This window comes from Oncorhynchus mykiss, chromosome 31, assembly GCF_013265735.2.
Source record: "Oncorhynchus mykiss isolate Arlee chromosome 31, USDA_OmykA_1.1, whole genome shotgun sequence".
Taxonomy (NCBI): domain Eukaryota; kingdom Metazoa; phylum Chordata; class Actinopteri; order Salmoniformes; family Salmonidae; genus Oncorhynchus; species Oncorhynchus mykiss.
This window is the reverse complement of record NC_050571.1, coordinates 38271263-38294964: the sequence shown is the minus strand read 5'-3', so window position 1 is coordinate 38294964 and position 23702 is coordinate 38271263. Positions and strand designations below refer to the sequence as shown.

The window sequence follows — 23702 nt, the reverse complement described above, 5'->3', positions numbered from 1 at the left end:
ACAGACGATGCAATCTCAACCACACTGCACACTGCCCACACTCGACTACAGCTCAGCATTTAACACCATAGTACCCTCCAAACTCGTCATCAAGCTCGAGACCCTGGGTCTCGACCCCGCCCTGTGCAACTGGGTACTGGACTTACTGACGGGCCGCCCCCAGGTGGTGAGGGGAGGTAACAACATCTCCACCCCGCTGATCCTCAACACTGGGGCCCCACAAGGTTGCGTTCTGAGCCCTCTCCTGTACTCCCTGTTCACCCACGACTGCGTGGCCACGCACGCCTCCAACTCAATCATCAAGTTTGCGGACGACACAACAGTGGTAGGCTTGTTTACCAACATTGACCAGACGGCCTACAGGGAGGAGGTGAGGGCCCTCGGAGTGTGGTGTCAGGAAAATAACCTCACACTCAACGTCAACAAAACTAAGGAGATGATTGTGGACTTCAGGAAACAGCAGATGGAACACCCCCCTATCCACATCGAAGGAACAGTAGTGGAGAGGGTAGTAAGTTTTAAGTTCCTCTGCGTACACATCACAGACAAACTGAATTGGTCCACCCACACAGACAGCATTGTGAAGAAGGCGCAGCAGCGCCTCTTCAACCTCAGGAGGCTGAAGAAATTTGGCTTGTCACCAAAAGCACTCACAAACTTCTACAGATGCACAATCGAGAGCATCCTGTCGGGCTGTATCACCGCCTGGTACGGCGGTGATACAGAGGGTAGTGAGGTCTGCACAACGCATCACCGGGGGCAAACTACCTGCCCTCCAGGACACCTACACCACCCGATGTCACAGGAAGGTCATAAAGATCATCAAGGACAACAACCACCCGATCCACTGCCTGTTCACCATGCTATCATCCAGAAGGCGAGGTCAGTACAGGTGCATCAAAGCTGGGACCGAGAGACTGAAAAACAGCTTCTATCTCAAGGCCATCAGACTGTTAAACAGCCACCACTAACATTGAGTGGCTGCTGCCAACACACTGACTCAACTCCAGCCACTTTAATAATGGGAATTGATGGGAATTGATGTAAAATATATCACTAGCCACTTTTAACAATGCTACATTATCCTATCCAATCCTATCTTATCCTATCCTATCCAATCCTACATTATTTCTCATATGTATACGTATATACTGTACTCTATATCATCTACTGCATCTTTATGTAATACATGTATCACTAGCCACTTTAAACTATGTCACTTTACTGCACTGTTGGAACTAGAAGCACAAGCATTTCGCTACACTCACATTAACATCTGCTAACCATGTGTATGTGACAAATACAATTTGATTTGATTTGATCAGATGGTCATGTACAGGTAGAGATACTGGTGTGCAAAAGAGAAGAAAAGTAAATAAATATAAACAGTATGGGGATGAGGTAGGTAATATTGGGTGGGCTATTTACCGATAGACTATGTACTGTAGCCTACAACATATACAGTATTTAATGGATAACGGCACAATTATTTGGGCTTTTTTGGGCTTGGGCTCATTAAATATATTTAATACATGGCTCATAAGACTCCGCTAGCATCAAGCTTGAATTTTCGATCAAAGCTCTAATCAAATCCAGACATAGGCCTATTTATATGCTTTATAATGCTTTTTAATGACACTTACGGTTTTGGCGGGAAATACCGGGTTAACCGGGGGAAAAGTGATTTATTCTCAGGATGGAACATTTGTAAAATACCCTTGTCTCTAATTGAAAAATTCCTTTCACATGAATTCAGGAATAACTATAACGAGCTCCTTCTCTAACGGATACCATATATGGTCATGTAAAACTGAGTCATTATCAGTTACTCACAGCTCTCCAGTTGCATCTTACAGCGCTGCGTATCCATGGGAAACAGGGTCAGGTCCAGGGGACAGGATAGAGTTACACACAACCTGGGAACAGAAAATGCAGAACCACAAGTATGCAAATAAATGGAATTATCATCTGTTCATTGCAATTGTTTCTTAAATGGTATAGACTGGTCAAACTGATGTGAAAAATATATAAAAAAATGTCAGTGTCCTTGAATTTAAGTATGAGCTAGATGGAGATAGAGCTGCTGGGGAGTCAGACTTCTAAAACTCTTTCCCCCAAAATCTGTTCATGAATACCGCAAAGCTACATTATTCAGCAGAATTTGGGCCTCTATTTCATCATTTCAGAGACAATGGAGTGTGCTGAATGATTGAAAATGACGGTTCCTCCCACTCTTAAAAGCTTTTTTGTCGGCTCCGGAAATAAATTCTTAATGCAAGCTACGCCTTTATTGTGCATGAGCAGAGACGGAGTTGCATATTTATTTCCCAGCCTTCCAGTTGCACATGAAAGCTTTGTTTTTGGGTGCTCCAGACTCTAGAGGTATGCAACACCACTGAAAAGGGTGGTGTTACTTTAGTATTTTTACAGCTTTCTCCATCCAATCCTGTGTATACACAGTACACACATTACAGTAGATCATCACAAACACAGTAAGCTTAGGGAGTGACTCCGAGCTTTTAGCCCTGTGTGACATGAAAATACATGTGTGGGGCATCCAATATGGGATCGGAATTAAGCAGTCAAGCAGCCAAGCTTCAGTACTTGAGACTGTGAGGTTCAAAACTAAACATCATCCTATCCAGATACTGTAGTTACAACATCTAGTGCCACCTTGTCAGGTGATTATAAGGAAAATACTAATGTCATGTCTAGAAGAACCTAACATAGCAGGCGTAAAAGAAGCGACTGAAACTAGATCCCCAACATACTGGTCTTGACAAGAAGACAAATGTTGGAGGAGGTTCGCTTCTGCACTGTTCAACCAATCTAGTAAATTTGTTGTTAAGATGGAGTGTCGCTTTGTTAACGTCCAAAAGTAGAAGTCGTGTCACAGGCTCCCATTACATTTCCCCCAAAAACCGGAACATCCGGTTGTTGGGGACTCAGCAGAGGCTAAGTCTTGACAGATGGGGAGCAAGTAGAGGGAGAACTGACTGGGGAGATGAACATCGGACTGTATTAGTGGGGGAAAGCATTTTTAATGTGCTAATCTTTGGGCTGGGTGAAGCGGAGTGGAGTACTGTGGGAAAATACAAACTAGCAGTGAGAGAAGAAAAAGAGAGTGGGTGAGGGAAGACCACCCAGCTAGTAGAGTAGTTGTAACCAGCTGGTAGAGTGGAAATGGTGGGCATCTGAAGGGGGGGGATGCTTGCAATAATGTGTGTCTGTGTGTGTGTTAGTGGTGCGCGGGTCAGCCATTTGCTCATCCACACCTGCCCGCAATTGCTAATAACCCATCCACAACCACCCGACTATGTACTATGTGATGAAGGGAAAATGAGGCCCGTACCAAACCTTATCCCGCTAATACAACTGACTAGGTATCCCCTTTCCTTTCCCTTCCCTTAATAGAGAAAATGTGCTGTAGGTTACAGTCAGAGACAGCAGAACAATTTGACAGATTAAGAGGTTTCTGATTCTAATTTCTGACATTTGGTAGGCTTTGTCTTTAGTCAACTTGCCTATAACTAGATACATACAGCTTATCTTCTGCCACTATACAGTATGTTGCCGTAGAAAACGAAATAAACCCTTGCTCACCAGAATAATGTAATAAATAATTTAATGAATGCTTGAATATAGTTGACGTTGGTTCTGTCGTCTCTGCTTCTTTCGTGGAGCAAAAACACTTACGGACCATGGTCAAAATGCAATTGCATTAAAAAAAAATCAAAATCGAAAATTTTTATTTCTTTAAAAAAACTGGAAAGAATTGTCAAAATGTCCATATATCATCAATTTGACCAGTTTTACGGAAAATAGAAAGCCATGAAAACATCCCAACATGTTTCTGATAAGATTGTCAGTTCAGCTGTGATTAATAGGCCTATTTATGTGGTTGAAATACTATTTGCTTTTATACTGAACAAAAATAAACAACAAATTCAAAGATTTTACTGAGTTACAGTTTGTATAGAAGGAAAATCAGAAATACACCCCGCCCCCCCCGTAAATGCCAAATTAAATGTTTCATCCCCCTCTTCCCCATAGGACGATTAGCAATACACATGAATGCTTCAAGTTCAACAAGTTTCTCTTCTAAAATACATAAATGTAACACTCACCTCATACTGATGAGTACGTCACCATTGCGGAAGATGAAGAGGAGAATGTTTTCCTGGGTGACGTCGTGGAAGTTGGCACTCTTCTCGTTAGCGAAGAACAGATCTGGTTTCTACAGGCATTTGAACATCTTTGGATCCACGGTGAGCGAGTCAGACTTAAAGTCCCGAGGTAGCTTGAGTCTGGGATCGTTCCATCGCTACCTCAGGAAGATGTTCACTCTGTAATCCTGTTATGTTCACAGTTGGGAACACAAAAACATGGTAAAACCTTAGTCTTGCGGTTAGTAATGGAGAGATTTGTCCTTGTATGTTTGCAAGTTTAAAAAAATGTAAGCTAAATCCAGGCAAAAAGACAACAGAGAAATCCAGGACACAAAACACCTGGCCCACAGCTATGCTAACCAATAGCTGAGCTAACGTTATGGTTCAATGTAAAGTTCATATATTACCCTAAATACAGTGGGGCAAAAAAGTATTTAGTCTGCCACTAATTGTGCAAGTTCTCCCACTTAAAAAGATGAGAAAGGCCTGTAATTTCAACATAGGTACACTTCAACTATGACAGACAAAATGAGAAAAAACATTTTGAGAATGAGAATTTAAAAAAAAATGTAATGAATTTATTTGCAAATTATGGTGGAAAATAAGTATTTGGTCACCTACAAACAAGCAAGAATTCTGGCTCTCACAGACCTGTAACTTCTTCTTTAAGAGGCTCCTCTGTCCTCCACTCGTTACCTGTATTAATGGCACCTGTTTGAACTTGTTATCAGTATAAAAGACACCTGTCCACAACCTCAAACAGTCACACTCCAAACTCCACTATGGCCAAGACCAAAGAGCTGTCAAAGGACACCAGAAACAAAATTGTAGACCTGCACCAGGCTGGGAAGACTGAACCTGCAATAGGTAAGCAGCTTGGTTTGAATAAATCAACTGTGGGAGCAATTATTAGGAAATGGAAGACATACAAGACCACTAATAATCATCCTCGATCTGGGGATTCACGCAAGATCTCACCCCGTGGGGTCAAAATGATCACAAGAACGGTGAGCAAAAATCCCAGAACCACACGGGGGACCTTGTGAATGACCATCAGTAACACACTACGCCGCCAGGGACTCAAATCCTGCAGTGCCAGACGTGTCCCCCTGCTTAAGCCGGTACATGTCCAGGCCCATCTGAAGTTTGCTAGAGAGCATTTGGACGATCCAGAAGAAGATTGGGAGAATGTCATATGGTCTGATGAAACCAAAATATAACTTTTTGGTAAAAGCTCAACTCGTTGTGTTTGGAGGACAAAGAATGCTGAGTTGCATCCAAAGAATACCATACCTACTGTGAAGCATGGGGGTGGAAACATCATGGTTTGGGGCTGTTTTTATGCAAAGGTACCAGGACAACTGATCCGTTAAAAGGAAAGAATGAATGGGGCCATGTATCATGAGATTTTGAGTGAAAACCTCCTTCCATCAGCAAGGGCATTGAAGATGAAATGTGGCTGGGTCTTTCAGCATGACAATGATCCCAAACACACCGCCCGTGCAACGAAGGAGTGGCTTCGTAAGAAGCATTTCAAGGTCCTGGAGTGGCCTAGCCACCAAATTCATAAAAAATCCTACAATGTGATTTTCTGGATTTTTTTCTCATTTTGTCTGTCATAGTTGAAGTGTACCTATGATGAAAATTACAGGCCTCTCTCAGATTTTTAAGTGGGAGAACTTGCACAATTGGTGGCTGACTAAATACTTTTTTTGCCCCACTGCATGTATCACAATGTTAAAAACTTCTTAGAACCACCCGTCCCGGATCCGGTATATTTGTCATAAGCAACCGCTGATTAGCATAGCGCAACAGTCAAAAAATATTGATTGAAAATATTCATATTCATGAAATCACAAGTGAAATATAGAGAAACACAGCTTAGCCTTTTGTTAATCACCCTGTCGTCTCAGATTTTGAAATAAATTCAAGCGTTTGTGTAAGTTTATCGATAGCCTAGCATAGCATTATGTACACTTAGCATCAGGAAGCTTGGTCACGAAAATCAGAAAAGCAATCAAATTAACCATTTACCTTTGATGATCTTCAGATGCTTTCACTCACGAGATTCCCAGTTAGACAGCAAATGTTCCTTTTGTTCCATAAAGATATTTTTTATATCCAAATACCTCCGTTAGTTTGGTGCGTTAGTCCCAGGAATCCACCGGAAATAGCGGTCACGACAACGCAGACAAAAATTCAAAAAAATATCCATAATGTCTTTTTATAATCAATCCTCAAGGTGTTTTTCAAATATCTATTCAATAAGATATCAACCTGGACAGTTGGCTTTTCACTAGGACCGGGAGGAACAATGGCCACCTCTCTCTTTTGCACAAAAATCACTCTGAAAGCCCCCACCTGACCACTTACGTAATGTGGTCGTTCACGCTCATTCTTCAAAATAAAGGCCTGAAACTATGTCTAAATGCTGTAGACACCTTAGGGAAGCCATAAAAAAGGAATCTGGTTGATATCCCTTTCAATGGTCAATAGGGATGCGTAGAAACACAGATGTTTCAAAATAAGAGTCACTTCCTGATTGGATTTTTCTCAGGCTTTCGCCTGCAATATCAGTTCTGTTATACTCACAGACAATATTTTTACAGTTTTGGAAACTTTAGAGTGTTTTCTATCCTAAGCTGTCAATTATATGCATATTCTAGCATCTGGTCCTGAGAAATAGGCCGTTTTACTTTGGGAACGTTATTTTTCCAAACATAAAAATAGTGCCCCCTAGCCCTGAATCAACCTAGGTCTATTTGTCATGTATGATGAGAGAAGTGGGACTCTGTCGTTTTTTTTACGATTTTTTGAAAAACATCCAAAATGACCAGGGACCCTACTGGATGGGCACAGGTGGACCCCTTGAACCACCCTAATGGCATTAAAAAAAAAATGAAATGGGCTCCTGTTCCGATCACCATTGGCACGGCTGTCTATTTCCAATATGTTTCAATTGGCATTTACCATCACGAATTTGACATGCTCAAAAATACTGCAGAAATGCGAAACTGACTGGCCCGATGAACTCGGGATGGCCAGGCAGTGATAGTGGTTCCTCTCCATCGCTCGTTGTGTTGATTTCATCATGTCCATTTGGTGATGGTTTTTCACTCTTTAAACATATTGCAAATGTCCAAAAGTCAGCCAGCAAGTCAGCGTCCATCAGTCAATAAAATATGATTCTGAGACCAAACTGATACAAACTGACACCAAACCCACTTTGTCCAACTCGGTTTAGAAGCCAACTATCACATATTTCAGAGCAGGCCCAAAATTCACAGTGCCTTCTGTTTAAACCATAGGAAAAACATAAACCACGTAGTTACGTTCTAGCTGTGGGTCCAGTTGACAATATGTGTAGGCCTAGCTGAGGCGACCCTGAAACCCGAGTTTTGTCTCGATAGGTCATTTGGAGCCCGAGCAGCGACCTTACTTGGTGCTGAAAAATCCACTTTTTCCGGGCGTTGCTACGGCGTCCTTGAATGAGCTATCGGACAGAAATGTTAGGGTCCGTCTCTGCGGTCCGAGGCTGTTTCAATGCACCTAGTCTTGTGACTCTGGGACATTTCTAAATTATGTCATTTTCGCCATGGTCAAAATAAATTGAAGTTATTGCAAATGTAAGAGGCTGTTTCTCGGTCCGAGAACCTTCTAGAGCCACATAACTCACACTTGAGCTCTAGAACAGGTTTCTAAAGTTTCAGAGCTCTAGGTCTGACGGTTCTTTGATAGTTTGAACGAAGGTAATGCAGGCTCTGTGTGTCTGTAAGCCCCACACTGTGTCACTCCATCCTTGCTGTGTGTGTGTGTGTGTGTGTGTGTGTGTGTGTATGTGTGTGTGTGTGTGTGTTTCTTGGAAATCTGATGGGAGAAATGACCGATTTACAGTTCATGAGGGTTGCCTAATCACACATATGAAGTTCTGGAGAGATCTGACTTTAAGTTGTTGGAAAAATGACTTGTGTCATGCACAAAGTAGAAGTCCTAACCGACTTGCCAAAATTAAAGATTGTTAACAAGACATTTGTGGAGTGGTTGAAAAATGAGTTTTAATGACTCCAATCTAAGTGTATGTAAACCTCCGACTTCAACTGTATATATTTTTTTTATATAAAACAAATGAAAAATCCAGGGAAGAGTTATTGTGACAGGGTAATGTATACAAGGTAATGTAGGAACCAAAGTGTTGGTCAGTTTTTGCTAGAGGACCCTATAATCTTCAGATACTTAATGTCGCTGAAATATTTATGCTTCACACCTATTCCTCTGATTTAGAACAGGGATTGGGCCGCCTGCAGACCAATTTCAAACCCCAGAAATATTTACTTTATAAAGAATGTTTTTGAGAACTCAACTCAACTCAACTTACTGTTGAGAGTCAGAATAATACAATACACGATGTGCAATTTAGTCACATCAGTCACTCATTTAGCCCATGTCAACATTTTAATTTTTATGATTGGTACATTGGTTTAGCGCCCAGCTATCTAAACTTGTAATATGCATGGTCAAATTACCAACCAGGTTGGGGCCCATTGAACATCAGTTATCATATTAAAAACGGCAAACATTTGCCTCTACCCTATAGAAAAATTTGTAGAATTCCAGGAAATTAGCTGTAAAACTTAATTTCTCTCCACCCTATGGCAAAATTTGTAGAATTGCATGAAATGTGTTATAAAAGTGCTACATCTTCTCTCAGCCCCATGGCAAAATGTGCAGGATTAGCATTAGCAGCTAACATGATTTAGTCACAACTTGCTAAGAAAAAACAAACTAGCTGTTTGAAGACCGTAAGAAACACAAACAAATAGTGTAATTATAGAAACCTTGTGGATTTATATTAAAAAGCAAAGTAGAAACAGCATTGTTGTTATCAACATCTTGTTGCATGTACTACATTGACCATGAAGACCAATGACTGTATACGCAGACTGAACGCAAGTGGTCTTGAGTTCAAGTAACAACAACTGCGCTCCTTGAGTGACAGGGGGCGGTGCTTGGTCTGTGTGTAAAGTGGCATAGAGCGAGAGAGAGAGGGAGCGGACGACTCAAGTAGTGGAGTAAACTATAAAAATGGACGTTACATGTAGTGTATCACATTTAACAAACCAAACATTTTAATACCGTTATAGATGGTAAAGTAAAAAAACAAACCAGTCCGTGCATCAATATTGGTATATAGTATACGGCACAGCCCTATCAAATACACTACAAGTTTCCTGCAACAGGGTGATCAAATGAAGATCCTACATCTGTAGGCCCAGAGTGGCTAAGGAACAGATTGTTAACTATTCTGCTCCTCCCATATGTGGAATGAAAAGACTGAAAAGAAAGTAGGTAGGTTATTAAGAAGTTTAAACAGCATTCTTTTTAATGTCTCTAAAAGTGAGTCAGGGTCAAATCTCGTTCTTGAGTTTAATATATGTTCATTAGCATTTGGAAAAGCAGTTCTTTCAACAATTAAGCCATCAAAGCCTCTATTCCAATAACGATCCAACGTTAAATCGTCTGATGCATTGTATTCTGCATCTTCCCAAACATGTAGGAAGAAGGCTTTTTTTTCCCCAATTCACATATTTTTTTAAATAGTATTTTACCTTTATTTAACTAGGCAAGTCAGTTAAGAACAAATTCTTATTTTCAATGACAGCCTAGGAACAGTGGGTTAACTGCCACAGATTTTTACCTTGTCAGCTCGGGGATTCAATCTTGCAACCTTTCAGTTACAAGTCCAACGCTCTAACCTCTAGGCTACCTGCCGCCCCACGCTGATTAATAATGTACTATTATATTGGCGATTGATGAAATTACATGTTGATCAAGTGGAATTGGACCATGGTGGTTGGAGTAGGTTAAAGATGCCCCTAAATAAGGATCTAAGATTAGGGTTGTGATTTAGCCTAATGGTTAAGGTCAGGATTTGGGGAGGGTAAACTGATTCTAGCGGCTCTAGTTAAAAAAAAAAACTAAAGCAATGATAAATCTAAGCGTAGGCGGTAGTGCTATAGGTTCAGTGGAGTGTGAAATATTTGTACTATTTTCACAATCACAATTATTGCTGGCCTTGTAGCGAAAGGGCTGGATGAATAAACAAGTTGTTGGTGTGTCGAGGATTGGCCTCTCACTGGCCAATCTGAGGGTGCTGCATGGCAAAATATTTGATTGCTTCAGGTTGTGTATTGAGGGTCTTTTATGTATTGCCTTGGAATCAACTTCAATTCCAATGTTAGTCGGTTATAGTTTGTTAAATGGCTTACAGAAACAAAATGCAGACATATCCCATCTTTACTAAATAGGTTAACTTGAACCCATTTGCAGTCCACATCGTTCTAAGTAATTGTCTGGTTTCAATAGCATTCACACTGATATAGGGGCTAGGCCTACTGTAATTGCATTCTGGCTGAGTATGGACATGCCAAACATTGTCAATAAGCAAGATTCAATTCATTATTGATAAGGCCTAAAAAGAGAACAGATAATTTTATCAAATTCTAAACAAAACGACAATTTGTTTTAAATAGACTACTTAAAAGGAACCACAATTTCTCCCCGCGGGCATATAATATTAAAACAAAGCAGACTATGGAGGGTTTTACGCACATCCAAAGCAGGACCTGCATAGCTAAAATAATGTGGGCCTGCCTACAAAGCATTGATTAAAAGGGAATGTCCGCTCATCACAAACTTTATATTTTAATAAAGCTTTGGTGATTAATATGTATTTCCAAATGGTCTTAGCAGCCAAACCCTTTATTTTAATTGTATTTATTTGTATTTAATTAACCAGGCAAGTCAGTTAAGAACAAATTCTTATTTACAATGACGGCGTACAGTTGACAGTCTTGACTATTTCGCAAATTGCATTGGGCAGCCATCATTTAGAGGCTATGCTTGGTTTTTAATCATTTAAATAAAAACAAAATTGGAAAAAAAACCATGAGCTTTTAGGCAAGTATACAGGCACCAAATGCACATTAGGCTACAATTGTTCCATCTGCATATGGGCAGCGTGTGTCATGGCTGGATAGGCTGTGTTTCCGCTGTCATAATTCATGCTATAACAAACTGCGTTACTGCACTGTTGGTTAAGGGCTTGTAAGTAAGCATTTCAGGGTAAAGTCAACACTTGTTGTATTCAGAGCATTTGACAAATATGGTTTTATTTGATTTATAACAAGGTTTTGGTTGGTCTTAAATATCCATATCAGCGCTTCCTGAAATTAGCACTTTGAATCATGTTTTTAAGGACACACCTCAAATATTTCCACCCTGCCCATCTGAGCACAAGCGAGCTGATATAAGACAGGTAAATTGCCAAACCTGACGTAGGGGCTGGAAAATGCCAGTGCGCTAGTTTCGACATGACAAAATTGCAAACGAACTTACGTTTGACACTAGCGCCACCTTAATGCCAGCCGAAAATAGAGCCCTAGATCTGTGCCTAGGAGGAATTTCTAACACACAGTGAAGAAGTCTTACTATAGTGGTCTCCTGGATTGACCCACAGCTGTTTATGAAAACGTTAACTTCATCCTCCACAGGAATGCCTGAAAAAAAGAAAAGTTAGAGTAGCAGAAATGGAAAACAGGCAGCCTGAGGACCTCTCATTCCCAATGCTACTGAACTGTACAGGTTTAACCTGTGTTTTAAATTAGATAAAATTGTACTATCCTGCAAGGAGGGAAATTCATTTCCACACGTGTTGCCATTTACAATATCAATACTAAACTTCCCTACAGCAGATAAAACAGACAGAACATAAACATTGGAATATAGTCGATTAGCTGTTAAGGGTGTTTATGGTTGTGGGGATGAAGCTCCTGTTGAACCGGGCCTTCTCCCAGCGAAGGCACCAGTACCCTGCGGCCAGAGGGTCGTCATTCAAAACAGTGGTGCCGTGAGTTGTCAGAGGCTATGGTGGTTGCTTTGCATCGATTGCTATGTCAATAATGGCGCCGGAGGGGATGGCTACCATTTTACGGGCTCCTAACCAACTGTGCTATTTTGTTCGTTTTTTTCACATTGTTTTTAACTCATTTTGTACATAATGTTGCTGCTACCGTCTCTTATCAGAACAGTAATTACTCAACACGAACTGGTGGAGATTTTTTCTTTAAGTGTCCGACGCAAAGGATATATTGCTTTGTCGAGACGAGGCCTAAATCCCCATCATTCGTGTCAAGAAAAGGCGGAGAAAAAGGTGGAGGAGGGCGGGATGCCTTGTAAAAATTTGCAGACGAATACATAAACCACCACTACCCTCCGTATTATTGGTCAACGTGCAATCATTGGAAAACAAACTGGATGATCTACAATTAACCTCTTAGAGCTCTAGGGGCGCTATTTCATTTTTGGATAAAAAACGTTCCCGTTTTAAGCGCGATATTTTGTCACGAAAAGATGCTCGACTATGCATATTCTTGACAGTTTTGGAAAGAAAACACTCTGAAGTTTCAGAATCTGCAAAGATTTTGTCTGTAAGTGCCCCAGAACTCATTCTACAGGCGAAACCAAGATGATGCATCACCCAGGAATTAGCAGAATTTCTGAAGCTCTGTTTTCCATTCTCTCCTTATATGGCTGTGATTGCGCAAGGAATGAGCCTACACTTTCTGTCGTTCGCCCAAGGTCTTAGCAGCATTGTGACGTATTTGTAGGCATATCATTGGAAGATTGGCCATAAGAGACTACATTTTCCAGAGGTCCGCCCGGTGTCCTTTGTCTAAATTTGTGCGTAATCTTCAGGTGCGGTCATTTTCTCCTGGGATTCAGGAGAGAAAGCATGTGTCCAAGAACGATGTATCAATGAAGAGATATGTGAAAAACACCTTGAGGATTGATTCTAAACAACGTTTGCCATGTTTTCAGTCGATATTATGGAGTTAATTTGGAAAAAAGTTTGCGTTTTGAGGACTGAATTTATGGATTTTTTTTGGTAGCCAAATGTGATGTATAAAACGGAGCTATTTCTAATACACAAGGAATCTTTTTGGAAAAACTGAGCATCTGCTATCTAACTGAGAGTATCCTCATTGAAAACATCAGAAGTTCTTCAAAGGTAAATGATTTTATTTGAAGGCTTTTATGTTTTTGTTAATGTTGCGTGCTGGATGCTAACGCTAATGCTAACGCTAAATGCTAACGCGAAATGCTAACTCTAGCTAGCTACTTTTACACAAATGATTGTTTTCCTATGGTTGAGAAGCATATTTTGAAAATCTGAGATGACAGTGTTGTTTACAAAAGGCTAAGCTTGAGAGATGGCATATTTATTTCATTTCATTTGCGATTTTCATAAATAGTTAACGTTGTGTTATGCTAATGAGCTTGCTGATAGATTTACACAATCCTGGATACAGGGGTTTTTTCATAGCTAAACGTGACGCAGAAAACGGAGCGATTTGTCCTAAACAAATAATCTTTCAGGAAAAACTGAACATTTGCTATCTGAGAGTCTCCTCATTGAAAACATCTGAAGTTCTTCAAAGGTAAATGATTTTTTTGAATGCTTTTCTGTTTTTTTGTGTAAATGTTGCCAGCTGAATGCTAATGCTAAATGCTACGTTAGCCATCAATACTGTTACACAAATGCTTGTTTTGCAATGGTTGAGAAGCATATTTTGAAAATCTGAGATGACAGTGTTGTTAACAAAAGGCTAAGCTTGAGAGCTAGCATATTTATTTCATTTCATTTGCGATTTTCATGAATAGTTAACGTTGCGTTATGGTAATGAGCTTGAGTCTGTATTCACGAACCCGGATCCGGGATGGGGAGATCAGAAAGGTTAACACTATCCTACCAACGGAATATTAAAAACTGTAATATCTTATGTTTCACCGAGACGTGGCTACACGACGACACAAATAATATAGAGCTGGCTGCCTTCTCCGTGCATCGGTAGGACTGAGCAGCGACATCTGGAAAGACGAAGGGCAGGGGTGTGTGTCCATTTGTCAATAGCAGCTGGTGCGTGATGCCTAATATTAAAGAATTCTTGAGGTATTGATTGCCTGGGAATGCATCATAATAAGTTGTAGACGACACTATCAACCAAGAAAGTTCTCATCTATATTATTCGTAGCCATCTATTTACTATTTACCATCACAAACTGATGCTGTCACTAAGACAGCATTCAACATGCTGTATAAGGCCATAAGCAAACAAAAAAATGCTAATCCAGAAGCGGTGCTGCTAATGGCCGGGAACTTTAATGCAGGCAAACTTAAATCAGTTTTACCTCATTTACCCCTGTATAAAGGTCTTACTCACATTGGCTTCAGAGAGCGTGATCACATCCGGAAAAGCTGAAGTTCTCATGAATGTTTCAGTGTTACTTGCCTAGAAGCGAGCATAGAAGTGAATTAGCTCGTCTGGTAGGCTCGTGTCACTGGGCAGCTCTCGGCTGTGCATCCCTTTGTCGTGTGTAATAGTTTGGAAGCCCTCCAAGTCGGAGCCGGTGTAGTACGATTCGATCTTTGTCCTGCATTGACCCTTTGCCAGTTTGATAGTTTGTCGGAGTGCATAGCGGGATTCCTCATAAGCTTCCGTGTTAGAGTCACGCTCCTTGAAAGCGGCAGCTCTACCTTTTAGCTCAGTGAGAATGTTGCCTGTAATCCATGGTTTATCGTGGGGGTATGTACGTACAGTCACGGTGGGGACGACGTCCTCGATGCACTTATCGATGAAGCAAATGACTGATGTAGTGTACTCCTCAATGTCATTGGAGGAATCCCAGAACATATTCCAGTCTGTGCTAGCAAAACAGTCTTGTAGTTTAGCATCTGCTTCATCTGACCACTTTTTTTAATAGACCGAGTCACTGGTGCTTCCAGCTTAAATTTGAGCTTGTAAGCAGGAATCAGAAGGATATAATTATTGTCACGAACCGGCTCAAAGCCCGTAACAAAGGGAGACAACGTGGAGATAAGTAGTAACAAAATATATATTTATTAACTAAAGCAACTAAGGAAAATATACAATGGTGTGTGTAATCCGTAGTGTAAGTGAGTGTTATGCATGCATGAATGTGATAATGCAGGGTGTTGAAAGGTGCCAAAGCAAACAAACAAAAGGCCACCAAGAACCACAACACAATCTACAAACCTGGCCCAGGTGTTTCCCATGTAGCTGACGACCCTCTCAACGCCGCCCACTGGCATCCTAATAAGGAAACAAGAACAAAGACAGAATACGGCAGACAGAGTGGGAGGGTCGTCACATTATGGTCAGATTTGCCAAATGGAGGGCGCGGGAGGTCTTTGTACACGTCTCTGTGTGTGGAGTAAAGGTGGTCTAGAGTTTTTTTTTTTTGCATATTTAACATGCTGATAGAAATGAGGTAAAACTGATTTAAGTTTGCCTGCATTACAGTCCCTGGCCACGAGGAGCACCGCCTCTGGATGAGCGTTTTCCTGTTTGCTTATGGTGGTATACAGCTCATTGAGTGTGGTCTTAGCGCCAGCTTCGGTCTGTGGTGGTAAGTAGACAGCTACGAAAAATACAGATGAAAACTCTCTAGGTTAATAGTGTGGTCTACAGCTTATCATGAGATACTCTACCTCAGGCGAGCAAAACTTTAAGACTTCCTTAGATATTGTGCACCAGCTGTTGTTTACAAATATACATAGGCCGCCACCCCGTGTCTTACCAGAGGCTGCTGTTCTATCCTGCCGATAGAGTGTATAACCCGCCAGGTGTGTGTTAATGTCTTCATTCAGCCACATCTCAGTAAAACATAAGATATTACAGTTTTTAATGTCCCGTTGGTAGGATATACGTGCTCTTAGATCATCCCATTTATTTTCCAGCGAATGACCGTTGGCTAACAGTACGGATTGCAAATGCTGATTAGCCACTCGTCGCCTGATCCTCACAAGGTACCCCGATCTCCTTCCACAAAATCTCAGTTTCTTTCTCCTGCGAATGACTGGGATGAGGGCCTGTTCAGGTGTTTAGAGTAAATCCTTCCCGTCCGACTCATTAAAGAACAATTATTTGTCCAATTCGAGGTGAGTAATCGCTGTTCTGATGTCCAAAAGCTCTTTCAGGTCATAAGAAATGTTAGCAGCAACATTATGTATAAAATGATCTAAAAACAATGCAGAATAAAATATAAAAAAATTGCACGGTTGGTTAAGAGCCAATAAAATGGCAGCCATCCTCTCCGGTGCCATCACACAATAATCAATTCAAACATTGAGTATCGCCGGTTCACTATATTTCTTTCGCTCCAATTGTTACCCATTTCAGGAAACTAGGTGCATGTCGCAGGTCACTGCTTCACAGGAGAGCTGTTTGAAAGTAAACAATGTTTTTGCAAAATGCCTTTTTGGCAGAAATGCCTTCTGGAACATGTGAACTTTCATGTGCCTTAATAACAAACTTGTATGCCATCTGTAAATACGAATAAAATTGTTAAATTATGAACCCAGTTGGTTAAGACACAGAAAAAGTCAGCAGCCTTCCCACTAGCCATGATTGGCTGAGACAATGAGTGGGCTGGACATGCCAAAAGATGAGTTTGGATTGGTCTGCCATATAGCACGCTTCTGTCTATTTGAGCTGGTCAGTATGTCTAGGTAATCCTGTCTAACTCTGCTTTTTTTGTTTCTTGTAAGTAAAACTGCATAAGTGTTGCTCTCCACTTTCTGGAGGACCAAGTTTTGAAATCAGTGGAATTTGAGTATAATAGCTAAGGAGATGGGCAACCATGGCATTTCAACTAAGGGCAACCATGGCATTCGACAGGAGACGTATCCATCCATGGAATTATGTATACAGAGATTTCAGAATTTCAGCCTACAGCTGTGACTCTAGCCAACTCAGTTGATATTCAGAAAACCTTATGTGTCACGATAAAATATATATAACATAAAACTGGTCGATATTTCATGGACCTGGGCGAAGGGATGGCAAAGAAACAGCTTCAAATCAAATTTCTGAGATTAAAATGCTGGCTTTAATGTAAGATCTAGCTTTCATCTCACCTTGATATGAAATCCAGATATAGGATAAGTGGGAGGAATAAGCAAGCAGTCATAGAGAGAGTTCACATGGCACGAACCACATCAAACTAGAGAACGATATTGGCCTTTGAGTCTATTGGTCCTTCTCCATCGGCTTTGCCAATAGTCCCTCTACATTGCAAAACTGCTGCTAAGCCAGCCGCTAGTCACCACCTGAGCCACGAGCATGGTACAATGCCGAGGAATGTCTAGCTGGCAAAATCAGCAGCAGCAGCAAGCTAGCTCATTCTGCAACAGAAAGGTTCAATGTTAAGAAATGGATGAATTGACACAGTGACCCAAATCGAACTCTGTGGTGTTAGCTGGCTAGCTATATTAGCTACTGTGCTAGCTAGCTGGCTAGATAAACGTGCTAAGATATCAGATAGATAGAAGCGAATAGCCAACGTAGCTAGCTAACGTTTGCTGTTTATCATCTTGAACATGAACCATTTTCGGCAACGGGCCATCTGACTTGTGTTGGAACGTTATCAATTTACTGGTGTGCTGACCTGACCAGCCGCAATCGTATCAGTAAATTGAATGTTGATTGTCGGATTAGATGATTGTCGTAATAGGGAAAGGAGGAAGTGTTTTAAAATGCCTAAATAAAAAGGCTGGCAATAGGTTTAGCTACCTAAGAATCTTCCTGCATGTGTACAGACCAAGAAAGCTGTAGATCAGCGTGCATGTGTGTGCAGCCTCAATTCTCAAACAATGGGCATGTTTGAGATGTTGAGACAAAAAAAAAATGAAACGACAATGCAGGTTCTACAGTCACTCTCCTTGTTAGATATCATGCACATTTATGACTTGGCAGCAAATAGCATCGCCAATGAGCTAGTTCTCATAGTAGCAGTAAACAGCAGCAAGTGATTTGAATGATGAAGAGATGTGAGGAGATGTGAAAGGGAGCTAATTTAAAAGCTTTGCTCTATCCAATCGTAGAAGTAGGATCAAGTTACAATCCGCCCATTTTGTGACAATTTGGCTAGTTCAACAATTTAGATGTTTAGAATTTCGTCCTGGCAGCTGAGTTGTTTAGAGATGCATACTGACTGAAAATGAAAAAGTTTCCCGGGGCCCTCCCGAGTGATGCAGCAATCTAAGGCACTGCATCGCAGTGTTAGAGGTGTCACTACAGACCCAGGTTCGATCCCAGGCTGTGTCATAACCAGCCGTGAACGGGAGTCCCATAGAGCGGCGCACAATTGGCCCAGCGTCGTCAAGGGTTAGGGCAGGGTTTGGATGGGAGGGTCATTAAATGGCTCATCGCGCTCTAGCAACTCCCTGTGGCAGGCTGGGCGCCTGCAGGAGGACTTTTTTTCCTCCTTCATATTGGTGCGGTGTGCTTCCGGGTTAAGTGGGCGGATGTTAAGGAGCGCGGTTTGGCGGGTCATGTTTCGGAGGACGCATGACTTGACCTTTGCCTCCTGAGCCCGTTGGGGAGTTGCAGCGATAAGACAAGATCGAAATTGGAGAGAAATAGGGGGTACAAAAAAAAATGAAATGAATAAAAACCCCATCACGAAAAATTGCTACAAATACTAGTTTCGTAAACATCCGTGATCAGTGATCACAAATCATGACATTACGTTGGGTCCATTTGCATTAAATAATGTTATTTTATAGTCTCAAACAAACAACAGTTCAGATATGATGTCCTTCAATACAGGCGTGACATGCTGGAGTGATTCTTCCATGCAAATGTTGTTGATCAGTAGGATAATATAAGTCCCAAATGGAAGGCCATCTGTAGCACCATAGACTCCACTGATCAGTCAAAACAAGCTCAATAACTCAAAGCATGCACACACTCCTATTGAATATGCATTCACCTATAAGGTGATAAGGCCTATGCCATCTTAATTTACCCAGTTTATAAAAGTATTACCATTATGTTATGTAGTTAGATTGGTCGAAACAAAGTCAAATTCATTGTTTGGCTGTTGTCAGTAACAAAATGTAATGATCAAATATCGTCCATCGGCCTTCTTGACCCGCAAAAATCTGTATCAGCCCTTAAAAAAATCCATATGGGTCATTCTGTACATCAAACATTCAAGTCTGGGAGATGAGGATGGGGCTGCGATGATCTAAAGACGACCAACCTGGACCCATAACATCATAAGGTGGGTTTTCTATTGGGGCTTTTTAAGTCTGGGGGGAGAAGAGCGGGGGTTGGTTTTTTCAACAGTGTGTATAGATTGATTTGAATCAAAATGTGAATTACTGTAAAGGTCTAATCCAATAACTGCCTTTAAAGTAGCTTCCTCAACATGGAGTGGAGACAAAGAGGGCTAACCTTTGAAGTTGGGCCTGATTCGGGGATCATAGATGATCAGTAATCTGTTCAAGATGTTACTGGTTGTATTATCAGGGACTCGTGCAAGATCCTCAGGTGTCAGCTGTCTGCAAAGAAGAAAAAAGGAAACTCTAAACCACATTACGTAGCACATCAAATTCTCCTGGATAAACAGCAGATGGAAGTATGCGTTTCTATTAAACAGTACTGTTTGATTGAACCATAACCTGAGAAGTACCTATTGGGGATTTAATTAGCTTTGGTAATAGGACCTCTCCAGCAAACAATGCTTGGTTGCTCTAATGTCAGCAACTAAATGGCAACATCCCCTGAATATTACATTTGCATAACATTCCTTGCAACCATTGCATGACATTATTGGAACAGTGTGAGAAGCATTTGCATTTCTGTCAAATCGCAAAGGTTCTTAGTGTATTTGTGGAAGATCAACATCAGTTGTGACCTTTCAAGAATTTTCTAGGGAACACCTACAATGTTCAAGGAATGTCTTCTGCTTTCTGAGACTGATTTGCTGAAAGAACAATGACCCGAGGAGCGATGGATGGAGGGAGCAGAACTTGGCAGAGGAGAAGGATAATCTGCTCCACGTGGGTGGCAACTGAACTCTGCCAAGGAATTCGACTCGAAAAGCACTTTACAAACTATTCTGTAAACCTTATCAGGCACTAAGGATGAGTAAAAGTGCTCAGCAGGAATTTGTGTGCGTGTGTTTGCAGTTCCCTTGATCAAAATGTATCCTCTCTGCTCCACCATTGTGTTGAAGTACACTGACAACCTAGAGGGCCAAAGCTAAACTGGAACCAACTGAATCTCTGGCTCCACAAAAGCACACTGGGGCCTATTCCAAGAATAATCATATATAATGTACAGAATGTAGTGAATATTGTAATGAAATTAAATGTTTCCCTTCAAATTCAATCATCTTTGCATGTCTGATCCCTTTTAAGAATTAATAGAGTAAGACATCAAACATTGCATGACAAATTAGGCTTTGAAGCTAAAGCAGGGATATGGGTGACAAATCTCACTCTCTTAATTTTTTTTAGGCCAGCTGTCCACTCCCTGATTTCTAATGCACCAAACTTGTCTCTACTTGGACTACATTCTCAAAGACTAAGCATTTGCAAATGATCCGAGTAACTCGTATATTTGAGTTTGGGCAATATAGGCAATGCTGCCGGGAATCTCATGAGGTGGGGTGAAATTCTGCACTTACGAAGGACAGTAGACTTTCTTCCCCTTCTTTCCCTTCTTCGTCCCTTTTTCTTTGATGGATCCTCCATCTTTCCAAACAAAGAGGACAAGGAGAAAGATGGCAAGCTTCTTGACACGCATCTTGGTCAACTCCTGAGCCTGAAAAGAGTCGAGAGAAAAGAAAAATGACATCTCTTCAACGGTCTCATGCTTAACGCATTGACATTCGTGATCACTCTACAAATGTTGTCTTTTCCCCATCCAATGAACCTTGAAGATGATTCGCACATATGGAGGAAGGCTACCACATTGGTTAGTTATATAAGAATACAGCCCATTCTCCTAATCCATTGCAATCACAGTAGGCACATATTTGCATATTTGCACATTGTGCACCACTCCCTAGCATTCTTCTTGCCAATGTCCAGTCTCTTGACAACAAGGTTGATGAAATCCGAGCAAGGGTAGCATTCCAGAGTGACATCAGAGGCTGTAACGTTCTTTGCTTCATGGAAACATGGCTCACTGGAGAGACGCTATCCGAGGCGGTGCAGCCAACGGGTTTCTCCACGCATCGCGCAGACAGAAACAAACGTCTTTCTGGTAAGAAGAGGGGCGGGGGCGTATGCCTTATGGCTAACGTGACATGGTGTGATGAAAGAAACATACAGGAACTCAAATCCTTCTGTTCACCTGATTTAGAATTCCTCACAATCAAATGTAGACCGCATTATCTACCAAGAGAATTCTCTTCGATTATAATCACAGCCGTATATATCCCCCCCAAGCAGACACATCGATGGCTCTGAACTTTGTTTGACTCTTTGCAAACTGGAAACCATTTATCCGGAGGCTGTATTCATTGTAGCTGGGGATTTTAACAAGGCTAATCTGAAAACAAGACTCCCTACATTTTATCAGCATATCGATTGCGCAACCAGGGGTGGAAAGACCTTGGATCATTGTTACTCTAACTTCCGCAACGCATATAAGGCCCTGCCCCGCCCCCCTTTCGGAAAAGCTGACCACGACTCCATTTTGTTGATCCCTGACTACAGACAGAAACTAAAACAAGAGGCTCCCACGCTGAGGTCTGTCCAACGCTGGTCCGACCAAGCTGACTCCACACTCCAAGACTGCTTCCATCACGTGGACTGGGACATGTTTCGTATTGCGTCAGACAACAACATTGACGAATACGCTGATTCGGTGTGCGAGTTCATTAGAACGTGCGTTGAAGATGTCGTTCCCATAGCAACGATTAAAACATTCCCTAACCAGAAACCGTGGATTGATGGCAGCATTCGCGTGAAACTGAAAGCGCGAACCACTGCTTTTAATCAGGGCAAGGTGTCTGGTAACATGACCGAATACAAACAGTGCAGCTATTCCCTCCGCAAGGCTATCAAACAAGCTAACTGTCAGTACAGAGACAAAGTAGAATCTCAATTCAACGGCTCAGACACAAGAGGCATGTGGCAGGGTCTACAGTCAATCACGGACTACAGGAAGAAATCCAGCCCAGTCACGGACCAGGATGTCCTGCTCCCAGGCAGACTAAATAACTTTTTTGCCCGCTTTGAGGACAATACAGTGCCACTGACACGGCCTGCAACGAAAACATGCGGTCTCTCCTTCACTGCAGCCGAGGTGAGTAAGACATTTAAACGTGTTAACCCTCGCAAGGCTGCAGGCCCAGACGGCATCCCCAGCCGCGCCCTTAAGAGCATGCGCAGACCAGCTGGCCGGTGTGTTTACGGACATATTCAATCAATCCCTATACAAGTCTGCTGTTCCCACATGCTTCAAGAGGGCCACCATTGTTCCTGTTCCCAAGAAAGCTAAGGTAACTGAGCTAAATGACTACCGCCCCGTAGCACTCACTTCCGTCATCATGAAGTGCTTTGAGAGACTAGTCAAGGACCATATCACCTCCACCCTACCTGACACCCTAGACCCACTCCAATTTGCTTACCGCCCAAATAGGTCCACAGACGATGCAATCTCAACCACACTGCACACTGCCCTAACCCATCTGGACAAGAGGAATACCTATGTGAGAATGCTGTTCATCGACTACAGCTCGGCATTCAACACCATAGTAGCCTCCAAGCTCGTCATCAAGCTCGAGACCCTGGGTCTCGACCCCGCCCTGTGCAACTGGGTACTGGACTTCCTGACGGGCCGCCCCCAGGTGGTGAGGGTAGGCAACAACATCTCCTCCCCGTTGATCCTCAACACTGGGGCCCCACAAGGGTGCGTTCTGAGCCCTCTCCTGTACTCCCTGTTCACCCACGACTGCGTGGCCACGCACGCCTCCAACTCAATCATCAAGTTTGCGGACGACACAACAGTTGTAGGCTTGATTACCAACAACGACGAGACGGCCTACAGGGAGGAGGTGAGGGCCCTCGGAGTGTGGTGTCAGGAAAATAACCTCACACTCAACGTCAACAAAACTAAGGAGATGATTGTGGACTTCAGGAAACAGCAGAGGGAACACCCCCCTATCCACATCGATGGAACAGTAGTGGAGAGGGTAGCAAGTTTTAAGTTCCTCGGCATACACATCACAGACAAACTGAATTGGTCCACTCACACAGACAGCATTGTGAAGAAGGCGCAGCAGCGCCTCTTCAACCTCAGGAGGCTGAAGAAATTGGGCTTGTCACCAAAAGCACTCACAAACTTCTACAGATGCACAATCGAGAGCATCCTGGCGGGCTGTATCACCGCCTGGTACGGCAACTGCTCCGCCCTCAACCGTAAGGCTCTCCAGAGGGTAGTGAGGTCTGCACAACGCATCACCGGGGGCAAACTACCTGCCCTCCAGGACACCTATACCACCCGATGTCACAGGAAGGCCATAAAGATCATCAAGGACATCAACCACCCGAGCCACTGCCTGTTCACCCCGCTATCATCCAGAAGGTGAGGTCAGTACAGGTGCATCAAAGCTGGGACCGAGAGACTGAAAAACAGCTTCTATCTCAAGGCC

General features: G+C 42.2%; 1 pseudogene; it reads right to left on the bottom strand.

Moving 5' to 3' along the window:
* Positions 1 to 20845, bottom strand: part of LOC110505129 — a 51306-nt pseudogene extending 30461 nt beyond the window's left edge.
* Between the last annotated feature and the right edge of the window lie 2857 nt (positions 20846 to 23702).